The sequence below is a fragment of the Bemisia tabaci genome, chromosome 6 (assembly GCF_918797505.1).
Source record: "Bemisia tabaci chromosome 6, PGI_BMITA_v3".
NCBI classification, from domain to species: Eukaryota; Metazoa; Arthropoda; class Insecta; order Hemiptera; family Aleyrodidae; genus Bemisia; species Bemisia tabaci.
In genome coordinates this window covers 24635807-24649494 of record NC_092798.1, presented here as the reverse complement: position 1 = coordinate 24649494, position 13688 = coordinate 24635807, and positions in this window count along the sequence as shown.

The window sequence follows — 13688 nt, the reverse complement described above, 5'->3', positions numbered from 1 at the left end:
GATCGTCTTCTGCGTGATTTGCACAATTAGTTGCACCTACTTCTGAAATATCTCGAACCAACTTCAGTTAAATTTACGGAGGACTTTCAAAACATCACTTTATTGCAATTATGTCCTTGAGATAAAAAGTGAGTTCAAGTATATTCTGAAAATCTTTGAGGTCCTAACGTGCCCTGATGTAATTCCATGCTCCTAGGGATATGACATTCATAGCCTCACGATACAAAAAAAAAATAATAATAAAATAAAAGAAATAACTCGTACAATTTTTCTGGAAACGTCAGAAACGAAAGAAACCGAAACTAACAAAAAAAAAAAAACAAACAAACAAACGAGGTAAAAAACTGTCAGCGGATGTATAATGGAGAACGTGGGATTCGTAAAATACAAAAATCAAAATAGAAAAATAAGTGATATTATTTTGTGAAGTGAGTTTTCCCGTTTTTTTATTCTCTTTCTTTCTTATGTTCAGTGTTCCTCTAATTTATCCATGTGACTCAATAGGAGCTTAAATCAGTATCATGAAAAAATATTTCTCCAACGATTGGCATTCAAGAGTTAGTGATAAGAGTAAGTGTAAGTATACAGGTGAAAGCGTAGGTACAGAGTAAAAGGTTCCTGCTTTCCAAAAACTGCTTAGTCTCAATTCAGCTGGTCTGTGTTTTTTCGCTAGAATTGCCATCTCTTGTTGTCCGCGATGTCACCTCTCTGAATTTTTTCAAGTGCTGGGTGGGAAGAGAGGAACAAAAAATACCTACCAAAACCTTTCACACTTAAAAATGTCCGTAGATACTTGAAAAAACTACAAAAAAACTACTCTAGAGCTTCAAAACGTGTAACATTCATGGTTTCAGCTTATAAACTGTTCACGGTCACAATTACGGAAATGAAGCAACACATTAGGTGTTCTCGTTATTTGCACGTTGCACTATATCTAATGTAGCACATGCGCAGGAGCTTATGTTAGTCGTATGATGTAAGAGTGGTAGTGGAACCATAGCGCTCAGTTAAACACGGTAGTCATTCAATGATCCATTACATATGCATCCGGGAGTACATCTGCTCTGGGGTTCTGAAGTGGCTCCAGAGATGTCCTACCGGGAATTCTGTACAAGCAATGAGCATCAAGCAAGAATGTACTAAGTAAACTTATGCTGAGACAATGTAAGCTGACTAACGATCAACAGTATGCTCCAAAAGTTTTGCGCTGAAAATCGAATTTAGTGGGTGTGCGAGCGGTTCATCGTTCATCCAATGAGATGATTCTATCCTATGGTTTTTTCCTTTATGGCAGATAAGAACGTTACCAGTGCAGTAATTTGGTGGCATCTTCTAACAGTTGCTTTAAGCATTTGCATGGTGACATAAACAGATGTACGTAATTATGTTTCAAACTAAAATAGCCTGAAAATTATCGACATTATTTAAAAGTAAAAGTAACAGGTCATTGATTTTAAAAATGGAATTATGTGCGATTAGTTTGGACTTCTACAGATTCATACACTTCTATGCTTGCTTTCTTTTCATAAATTCCTGATACGGCCTCCAAACTTCCCTCTTTTTCGACTTTCCTGCAACAGGTAAAACAGACCCTGGAATGAACCACACGCCGGATTTCACTAGAATATTTCTAATGATGTGTTGATAATGTGCTTGAGACTTTAAAACTTCGAAATATTCACAAAAAGCTGTTTACGACCACCTTATAAGGCTCAACCAAAATGCACAATTACTGGCATTTGGAGATTCGTTATTCAAAACTTGAAAAATGCCATTGGTTGTTGTAAAGATGGTGCACCCCAATGTTTAAAAAAAAAAAAAAAAACAAAACAAAACAAAACAAAAAAAAAAACCAACAGCAACAACAACCTAAATGCTCACTTTTCATGAACTTTTATTTGAGACTTTTTCTTCAAAAAAAATTGTCTGCATTCATGAAGAAAATTCTAATTCTTACGCCATTGGGTTCCAAATAAAGGAGAGAAACGGTTACAGCCAACACTTGACGGTGCTTACTAGATTTTTGAATTTCCACTCTTCGTTTATGCTCTTTCTATAGTCGTATCTCTACCCGCAGGATGAGCTTTAGGGTCAACGTGTCACATCTCGGCGGCGCGCGGGCCCGGTTAATTCCCTCAAGTGCCCAATTTGGACTCGGCGACCGCCCGGCCGGACCCGGTACCCGGCGTGCAGGTTAGGTTAGGTTAGGTTTTAGTCCGTGCCAGACGGTGTTATGATTTCGTGTGGGCACCGTGCCAGCGCCGCCTCGCCCATCATCAGCCAACGCATTTGCGCACCGTAAAACGCCGTTTTATTGAGCGCCAAATCGCTTTTGAGAAAGAGAAAATCCTACCCCCCTCCCACCGCCCGCCCTGTGCAAGGCTTATTCTTGATTTCTTGATACGGTGAATGGAGCTGGAACCGTAAGACGGATCTGAAGAAGTCATAACAAATATAATGATTCGAAAATTCCCTAGATGATGAGGCACTAGGTTGTTAAAATAATCAAAATGGTCGAGGGGATGCAGGATCTTTTCTTTGATTGCCGTCATGAATGAATAGGTCATCTTTTGCAATCACAGGAATTAGGCGATTATTCCCATAAATATCACCAACTCCGTTAAAGCTTGAGGAACTTAAAATTAAATCGAGTTGGTATTTTTTAACCGAGGGACACGCTGTTCAAAAATAAGATTGGGATCCGGAGTATAATTCACTTCGGAGTCTATGAAACATCCTAGCAACCCAAAAAATGTTCCTGCACCGCTAAAAAATCTCTGAGCGAAATTCAGAGAACGCATCTTTCACTCCGTAGTCAAGTGCCCAGCCAATTCGAGTGTTATGAATGAGGGAGCAGAATCTACTCTTTTTATGGAGTGAATTTCATTCCGGGTTCATATCAGTTGCAGTGGCGTGGCGTGAATTGCGATATATTGATTGTTATGCCATTTAAACCTATGGGAAAAGATCGATAAACAGGGTGTTCGCAGCGAACACTTTAATAATCGATTCTTTACCATAGGTTTTAAATAGCATAACAATCGATGTATCGCAATTCACGCCACGCCACTGCAACTGATATGAACCCGGAATGAAATTCACTCCATAAAAAGAGTAGATTCTGCTCCCTCATTCATAACACTCGAATTGGCTAGGCACTTGACTACCGAATGAAAGATGCGTTATCTGAATTTCGCTCAGAGATTTTTTAGCGGTGCAGGAACATTTTTTCAACCAAATCCAAGGGGTAGAAGTTGTTTGAAGGAGGCAAAATTGGCTCGGGAGGGGGGGAGGGGGGAGGGGGGAATGATACTTGAAAAAATCCACGGAAGTGGCTTTGAGTAGATAAAAATTAACTCGAATTGCCCCGATGGAGGTTGTTTCTGCGTTTTATTCCAAAAAGATGAGGTTATCTCCAACTTCCAATCTCATCTCAAAAGGGATGATAAGGTAGAAAATGTACGAAACAAGGACAATCCAAGAACCTATTAAGCCTCCACTCGGTGCATACTGAAAAGGTGCTCAAAAACTGCTTTTCCATGATAACGGTGACGCAACAGAGGTCAACTTCAAAATTGCCTCCTGTCCTCCCTAGATTATGCCCCGTTGTAGGTGTTGCAGGCGAATAACAATCGCCGGCAATTTACAAGTTATAGGTGGATAAATTAAAAAGAATGGATTTCTTAAATAAAGGAAGGAGATTAAAGTACTGATTATTTTGTCTTTAATGTGAATGAACATGTTTTCCTCCGTAAAAACGGGAGAGTAACAGCAAAACTCATGAGAGCGCGCCGTGAAATCCGTGACCTTGCTTGGATTTAGATCGGACAGGCAACTGAACTAACTCCGCGACAAAGCGTGGAGTATCGTAAAAAATGAAGGCGCTCCAAGCTGAGCTGGTGCTTTGAAGGCCTAAACTCAGCAGACCTTCATTTAGCTGATTCGCATCATTGCGATTTATCGAGAAACCATTTGAACCGTTCGCAAAATGCCTGCAACATTTATTCTTAGATTAATACGCCAAAGGTCTTGGAGCACAGGGTGAGATCAAGGAAGCGCGGAAACCGTTTCCAAAACTGTGAGATGAAAATGACTCGGCAGGATTCCACGTGTTCCTCAAAAATATATTCGACTTACTTACGCTGGAGCTCCAAAGCAATACTTCTTAGCTATATGTAGAGTAAATATTGAGGAGACTAAACCCCTTTCTTTCGAATTCTGTGGTCGAAAGAAGGCGCAAGATCAAACGTGTCATCTTCAAAGCATTGATAAAAAAAAAAAAAAAGGAAATACAATGGAAGCAAAATCAAATCCATCCGCCGCCGCCATGAGAAAAAAGAACGAATGACGCACAGGTAGAGCCGAATGACTGGGTAGGATGGAGGTGGAGAAGTTAAAAGTCTTTATTCACAACATTTACGACCTGGGTCACCCGTTTCAGATACAAATTACGTACAACAACCATAACTGGTCGCCGACATAAAAATGAGGAAAAATTCAAGCTTTAAAACTCATTTTAATTAAAAATGGTTTATAAGCCACACGAGTGAGGTTGGGTCAAGATGCTCATTTAAATGTTGTCACTTTGAACTCGCTATCCTGCGTTTTTATACGAGCTTTTTGTAAAATAATAATGTGGCTGATCATTGCAGTAATTGGGAAGAAAACGTCACATGTCTCGTTTGATATTCACACATGCTGCATCAGTCATAATTCGACGGTGCGAAAGTCGGCAATCACATAACTCGTTTGCGGTGTCTGAAAATCTCCGCCTCTACGTCATTTTTTTAAAGGAGAACAAATTGATATTATTTCTTGAAGTTTTTGGAGAATTTTCTTCGCATTGAGAAGAAAAATCATGACAGTTTTAAAGAATTGCCGTTGAGTAGTTTTCCATTTTAAAAATAAAGTATGACAGGAAGTCTGCGACGTCGCAAACCGAGTTATGTGATTGCCGACTTTCACCGTCGAATTATTTCTTTTTTTAAAGAAAAATGGTGGTCCATTCTTCAATCCATGGCTCAAAATCGTCTCTTTTTCAATATGCTATAAATTGTCAAGAAATAATGACAATATGCAAATTAATTTTACAAGAAACTTTATCTATGAAAGCACAATATCGGCTCAGTACTATTTCCCTCACATGAACGCAAATTCGCAAATAGAATGCAATAGTAGAACAATACATACCTATAATATGCCAATAGTTAGTCATAAAGCAATAATAATAAAGCATCTTCGATAATCGCAGCATTAAATATGAATAATATGCAAAAATTTATTTGCACTATGCTTTAAAAATATCAATCACTTGTTGAGCAATTTGCCTACATTATACATGATGAATTTATAACTTGAATTATAATGACGCCTCGCGCTTTCTGTTATATTTTGCGATCAGTAACCATTGCTAGGTAGAGTTTAAATTAATACCTAATAGTTGCGTCGTATCTGTTTGGAGCTTTAAGCTATTAAAATAACTTAATGTCTCAACCTGGCAAGAACGGAAGAGTTTAATCTCGGTCGCTGCAGGTATAAATGAAATTCGAGGTTTATAGGAATAGGATTTTTGGGCCCAAGAATTCGAAGCCCAGAAGGTGTTTAAGGGTGAGGGGCAAATAGGCCGTAAACTACCAATGTCAAGGTAGCTACCCCTTAAAGTAGTCGCTCGGGATGTCGTTTAAGAACACTGTATAAGCTGCTGGAAAAATGCACGGTGCACGGCTATTTTCTTCCTAGCAATGCCACTGTGTACGATTTTTGTTATGAATGAAAAATATTTCAAGAATACATCAGAGACTCATTTGATTGAAGAAGAATCCTGCATTAGACTAAAATTTGCAATAAGAAACTTTACTGTCTCTATAGCTTATCTATGAAAGAACCTATCTGCATGTAGAAACTAGTGTTTTGTATGTTGTTCCCAAAATGAACCGTACATGCGAGTAGTAGTTCCTAATTGCAAAATTGAATACAATTTAAATACAGTACCCGCTGAAGTATTCGAATGATCAGGATTTCTGCATACACAAAGTATTGAGCGAAAAAAGGGAGTTGTCATACAACCATATTCCGAGAATGAGAGAAAAATTGCGCACCATTCTGATTAGATTCTGTTCAAAAGGGATTGGCGCGCTCCAAAATTGTCCCAATCTCACAAATCTATGAGGTTTAATGATTAGACCCTCAGTACATTATAACTTTGTCGCACCGTAGGTGCGGCAAAAAAGCCTGTCATTTTAAGAGACCAAAAGGAGCAATTGAAAAGAAGGCTTAGTGGTTTTTAAAGTTGACCCCTTAATGGAAAATGTATAATAATTTTGATTAATTTCAGAGCATTTTTGGATTTTTTTTTAAAGTTGTTTTCCCCTTCAAACGACTTTTGCCCTTCTGTAAACTTTGACCGAAACGACGTCCATGCAAGTAGGTATAACAAAATCCAGCCACGCAGCTTTCTTCAGGACGCAGCTCTCGGGCTCTTTGTGCGGCTGATTGTGAGTCCAGCAGTGTGACCCAAGGCGGGTTCAAATGCGCAGGTCAGTTGCAGCCGCGCATCATTCCGATCACACCGAGCAAAAGACCTGCGTTAATAAAAAACGCAGCATCCAAATCCAGACGTGAACCCTCGATCGCATGTAAACACAGCACCATGGGAGCTCACACCGAAATAGAGCCAGCCCGCACCCGCTGGATGCTGCCTAAATTAGGTTAGACTACCTGGCGCGGTCGGATGCGACGATTCCATAAATATTCGGCTTTCGGGAGTTTCGAACCCGAGAAAAGGCCCCGGCAATCGGATCAAATGATCGGATCAGGCGGGGGCACTGCCATTTTTGTTGGTTTTCGTTTTGATTTTGGAAACGCGCCGACCGACGCGGTCCTGGTGTCGGTGTGAGAAGAAGCTGTTGGTGGTATGCTGGCATCCCGCTCCCCCCCCTCCCCCCCGGGCCCCGCGACGGGGCACAAAGCCAGGCTTCCGGTGCGGTGGCGGGGAGGTTACGGCCTCGCCACGGGGTCCCAACCCCCCGCCCCCCGCCGCCCCGCGGGGTCCACGGAATCTGGGAGGACTCGCGCTGACTAACTTTTGAGGCAGTCACATTTCACGGCTAAATCCGCTTTTCTGCCCGATCTACCTCTCATTTCGTTGCCAAATTGATGGGAAGAGGGGTAATTGGTGAGTATGAAATGATTTCAGCGATCTAATTTTAAGGGTAATGATTCATATTTCTTTTTGGAAGAAAATTCCGGTATATTTGTTGATTAGCCCTCAAAATAGTGTGAGATGAAGCTTGTCTTGTATCTTTGTATCAAACACCAATGAACAAGTGAGACCGCAATTGCTACTTGCGTTATTTAAGCAGAGCATCGTGGGAGGGGTGCGAAATTATTTTTAGTGGGCGAAACTTACTCGAAAAGAGGAGGGTGATGAAAAAATTGTCTAAAAGTCCTAACTCTCACATTCAACTTCCCCACTTAATCTTACTAGGCGGTCAATATAGTACCAAAGTCAGTTTGCTATAGTTATAACTACTTGCAAAAAATATTAAAATGAAAAAGTCATAATAAAGGGGCACCTAAGCCATCATCGTGGCCCATTTTTGACGGAACATTTGGAAACTGACCAATTTTTAGTCGGAGAAGTGTAGATGATTTGCTATTTACATATTTCTTAAAGAAAATGCTAGCATGATATAATTTTCTATGATCTAACTAGAATTTTTCACTTGTTGCAGGTAAAATGGGAAATATACCAGAGGACTGAGACGTCTAAAATCAAATATCATCCACATTTTGTTTAAGGCAGTTGAGCTCTGACTCACAATAGTTTATTAGTAACATAAGTTCTCCGCAGGACTCCCGATGTGTACTCATTTGCGTTCAAAGCATTCGAAGGCTCTTTTAATTCATGCAGCTATTGTAGCCATTGATAAATCTCTTTTATTTTGAGACGAAAATAATTCAGCTCAGTATATTTAGCTTTAGAGTAACGTATTTGTTTTCTTTTCATGCCCATGGGCTCACTAGATGTTCGGCGTTGACATTCACTGATCCTGAGGTCCTTTCAATTTTTAAGTGATCGATGATTGTATCCAATACACTTCAAATTTACAAATAGTTGACCCAGTTTGCATCTCACAAAAAGTTAGCATTGCAATTTCCTCTTTCAACTTACATCTAAGGTTTAAGGTGATTCAATGGACGCCAGATTTTGCGTCTGAACCACATGCGATATATCGCATGTCTTTTTGACACAAAATATGGCGTCCATCGAGGTACCTTAACAGGTACCAACTACCCAGACAACTGCAAATTTGTTAAGTGTTCGCCAGGTATGGATTGGAACAGACTTGAGCTACGATATAAATAAAACGCTGAACTCGCAATCAGTAGAAAATTTCAATGAATTTCGGCGATATCTTTGCAATTCCTTCCTTTTCATTGTGCCGGGTCTAATTTTGAATGAAGCGTAATCGCCGCATCATAAGTTTTACACAGAGACAAGAGACCCTCCACTGGCCTCCTAGTGACAGGTGGAAGCTTTTACTTTCGGGGTTTCAACAATTCCTTATGGACAATAATTATTAGGGAGCAACAGTCATCACCCTAGTTTCGGCTGTTGACTTACCTACATGGTCGATGATGAGCTTCGGATGACGTCATGAGCCAAGCAACTTTCCCAAACGTCGACCATTTTCAGCTTGTTTGCAAAACGGAACTGCCAACACGTTGTTGAACATCAAACATGTAGGTAAGTCAACAGTAGAATGCTGAAGTCCCGAAAGTAAAAGCTTCCACCATGGCCAAGATACTAGTGGAGGGTCTCTTGTCTCTGGTTTCACAGTAATGGAACATGAGAGGCGAACAGAATTCATAAATGGCACCATTTTCAAGGGCGGAAATAACTCAGAACATTCTTGATGGGAATGGAGACGAACCCGGTTTGGCAACAGGGATTATTGGTGTGACGTTCATAAAAGAGCACAAAAGGGACGGTCTGGAAATATTTCCCTTTCTCTGCGTTTACGCGATTGTCGTCCTCCGATTCCACCTCCATTTCCATAGTTTCGACCTCGGCTTACGAGCTCCATTCACAGATTCTGCAGCGGCTACTCTGTGTCGTACCCCCTCGCCCCCTCACCCCGCACCCTCACCCCTCCCCCTCCCCTCCGCCGCAATTCTCATTGCCCACCCGGAAATTTTATTCCCGGGGCCGGGGCTCTCTCACTCTCGGGATGTTTTTATTAGGGCCTCGCGGCTCTAGGCATGTGACGAGCCCCCGCGTTAGGCGCTATTTCTTTGCGGTGCATCTCTGGCGTGAGGCCGCAATAACCGCGCATCTACATAGGATTTTCGTTGATGCTACGTGTTTCTCGGCGAACGGGAAAAAAATTCCAGATGCAATCGAGGCATATCGAGTGAAGAATCAGGAGACGGTAGAATGACAGTGTGAAACAAGAGGAACGCATGCGTTCCTCTTGCAATCTTTCATGCATGAAAGATTGGACAGTTACGTGAAATATTCCATACAAATATACTTTTTCGAGGCTGCGAATTCGCAGCCATTCCGAAATTTATAAAAAAGATGAAACGCCTGTCTCAAAGGCTGGGTATGTGACTTAGATTTACCAAACTACCGTAGTTTATTTTGCAATTCATTCTCAATAATTCCATTTTCCTCCTTTTTTCTTAATTACTGTAGTTTTCTCATCTGTATGTCGCAGGAAAAAAGTCATTATAAGGATGAAACCAGAGTCAACTGTGACTACCCAGGCAGACAGCAAGCTGCCCAGGCAATCGGTGGGATGCCTAGGCAAGTAGTACAAAAGCTGCATTAGATTAGCAGATGCTATTTGGCGAAGTAAATTCTTAGATGAAAGCGTGAAGTTTGAAGTTTTACAAAACTAGAGATAATTTCTTTTAAACGTGAGCTCATACTTTCTAACTTCTTGAGACTTCAACTCTTTAAAAAAAAAACTGAAAGAGAGAGATCTCTTTTAAGGTAAGAGAGTAACTGCGATTCCTGATTTAGATACTTAAATCAACAATAACTTGTGAATTTAATCAAAGCCAATTAGCTGCTGCAGGTAATGAATGACTTGGGACTGAGATTATGAATTAGCTATGTAATTAGTTAAGTTAGGAGGATAGCCTAGGTTCCTGAGCACCCATAGAGATATACACTATCACTATAGGTATATAAGAGAAAACAGAGAGTTTCGGACTCACCAAGGAGATTCTCAAATCAAAATAATGCAACTTTTCACTTAAATCACTTACTACACTTACTGAATCATCAGGAAAAGGCATTCAAAAATTTTAATTAAACAAGTAACCAAAGTCAAAATATAATATGGACGGCAGTGCCAATAAGCCAAGAAATTCTACCGAACGAAGCGGAGACCCGAAGTGACCCCGCCACAGCGGATTCTCAGGCTAATAGAAATCCCCAAAGGCTCTCCGACAATCCGCGGGATGGCAACACGCGTTGCACACGGGTATGCGCCGACCTTCGCGGCGCTTGTTATTTTTAGTAGTTGCGTTGTCTGCCGCGCGGAGTGCTACGCACGCGCCACGTCATGAGCCGATCAGCTAACCGGCGCGCCACCGCTAGGTGCCGCTAGGCGAGACACGTGTTGCTTCCCTCCCTCCCCTCACAGTTGGCAGGTGTCACTCTGTTCTGTCCTCTGTCACAGGCCCAGCTCAATGCTGAAAACTGGAACAGAGGCGCTCGCTGGCAACGTACGCGGCTGATATTTTCTATGTTCTCGTGAGTGGCGGCGCGTATGTCGCTGCCGAACCACCTCCACATAGGCAATTTCTCATACATCATCCGTCCGCAACCCTCGCTCGGCCAATCCGCGCAGCTGGCGCAGGTCAGGAATCCGCTCGTCGCGCACTCTCGCGCCTACGCACGCAACTTCTTGCTCTCGCGGCAAACCTGGATTTCAGGCCATCCCTGATCAGTCGGTGCACTGACCTCTCAGTTTTAGGCTCATTTTTTATTCTGTTTCGTTTTGTTCTGATTTGCCTGTGTGTGTTTTACCTGGATTTTGATTTCATTCCACTTGCGTCACTTCCTCTGACGTCTGTGCACACGCACCGTCCTGTATTCGGGTTGCATTGGATTTCTTCCCTTTTGGAGGCAATTAGTTTCCCCGAAATGGTAAATTCTCTAACTGCACGGCTCCATTTTGCCTTTGTGAGTGTAAAGTAGATTCCTTACCTAGAATAATACTTATCTCCTCTTAAAGACTGTTGAGTTCACCTAGCTGAATTCACTGAAATTCAACTTATCGCAGTGACAAACCGCCACTTTTCTGTCACTATCGCAGAATATATAGGCGATACGCGTAGCCCATGATTTCTGCGTCATCATAGCTGCCGGAGCTCATATTACATACCTGACCTCACTTTTAGGGCTTATGTTAAAAAGGCAGCTCGTGGGAAGTGTTTTGTCATCTCGGGTGCTCTTAACTCTCTCACCATCTTCTTTCTCCTTGTGGTCAAAACATCAAAAATAAGCGAGATATTTTCAAAAACCGGGATTTTAGGCCACTTTTTCAAAATGGCGGCTTTAGCGGCGAAAAGATCTTTACACAAATTCAGCATTCGGATTCAGCGTCCAAAATTACATAGGAGTAACTCATCAAAAAGTTTTCCGGGAAATTTTCCCCAAGAGCCTCTATTTGATGCCCAATTGCCTGGACTATAATGTGGTTTCTAGCGATTCGGTGCATCATCAGATGGATTTTGTCACAATACTGCCTTATCTCATCTTCGCAAATGTTCAATCTAGAACCTAATCCTCTTTGCATATGACTTATGCTTCACGGTTACCATCTCGCATTAAACGCTATTATTGCTTCTCTATTGGTCTCGCACTTACGCTTTTCTCGCATGCAGTTTAGCTTTTTCAACTTTAGCATCCCTTGTTAAGTGCACTTAGTATTTAGCCCGTACCATACGATCAAAGTAGCTCTCAAAATGGCGTCACGTGGGGGCATGTCTTTTAATCGTAGAAACTCGTCACCTTCCGGCCGAAGTATCACGAACGCCGTGCGACTTTTGAAAATGTCCGCCGCCATTTTATTTTTTAACAGAGAAATTGTTCAACGAAGCTATCCGAAAATTTCACTGAATTTCTGTAAAAAAATAAAATGATTGCGGGCATTTTTAAAGGTCGCATGGCGCGGCGCCTGTGATACTTTGACCGGAAGGTGATGATACATACCTCTTCACGTTTAGATAGATGACTTCTAAAACTCGGTTTCATATAAGAGGTTGGCCCGCTTGTCAGGTGTTAGTCATATCACGACGTCCCTTCATGTTTTTGTAACTCCACACTGTTGAATTTAAGGCCACTATTACAACTTACGCTGTCATTTACATTTGTTTATGATTTTCTTTTCAGGGACAGTTCCTGCAATGATTTCTACATGTGACATTTAGAGCGCAGAAACCGTCAGCACTTCCAGTTTAAGATTACATTTCAAATTTTACTCGAGGAGAACATTCACTGAAGTAAACTGTTGGACTCAAAAAAATCGCGAATCGTAATCGAAAATCTTGTAAATTCTGTACGAGAACGCCTGCAACTGCGACCAGAGGACTCGTCGGACATGGAGCGGGAGCCGTATAACATAAAACATACGTTGCCATCAGCCACCGCGCCTTTCGTTTTTGGAAGTAAATCTGTAAGTTATGCATACCTGAACACAGTGCGAACCTGGTTTTGGAGAAATGACGTAACAACAATGCGATGTTTTCTTCTGAACCACAATGAAAGTTTTACTGCATTAGCGCAACTTCCCGATGGAACCCTGGTAATGGGCACCAGCGTGGGGCGCCTTTATGTAGACAGAGAGATCCTTTGGATGAATGTCTTGCAGGGACAGGAAGAGCAACTGGTCTCTGAGCTGCTGGTGCTTGGACGCGATCATCTCATATTAAAGACCGCAGATGACAGGAAATTCCTAATAGATCTGCGAAACAGGAACATTGTGAAGGAGTTCGGTTCAGGAACTGAAGTGTGCCGTTTTTCGGACAACAAGTTCGCATCGGTATGCGGTAAAACCTGTGAAGTCAGGCATGTGAGTGATGACTATTCACGCAGTTTAACTTTGGAAGAAGAGCTCACGGATATCCGTGCTGAGAAAGAGAATTTCGTCCTGCTCAGACATGGACGTTTTACGGATGAGTTCACAATATGGCACGTCGAGGAGCAAACACACATGCTTGCTCCATTACAGACGTACAATTACACAAATCAGTTCCGGCGTCTAATCTTCATTTCTGCTCACGAATTTTTCGTTCCAAATTTTGCAGGGGATAGCCAAGTGCGCTGTGAGCATTATGTATACCAGGTGGAGGCAAACAAGTGGAATTGTGTAAATACGAGTGAACCTGCTGGGAAAAGGACAGTGACGTCAATGGAACGCATTGGAGCCTCCATAGTTTATGTTACAGAACCCCAAAACGAACAAGGACCTGTTCTTTATGAGTTTGATATGGAGTGTAAACTGATTTGGTGTGGTCTTGTCCGCTCCAGGGATTGGGACTCTGGTTCGTCGAATATAGTTGTGCTGAATTCCGGTTTATTTGCAATTAGACTTTCAAGGTCAATTTATTTATTCCAGCCAAATAACCGAAGGAAATGCCGAAGTCGGTTATTCGTGGGTGAAGGCTGT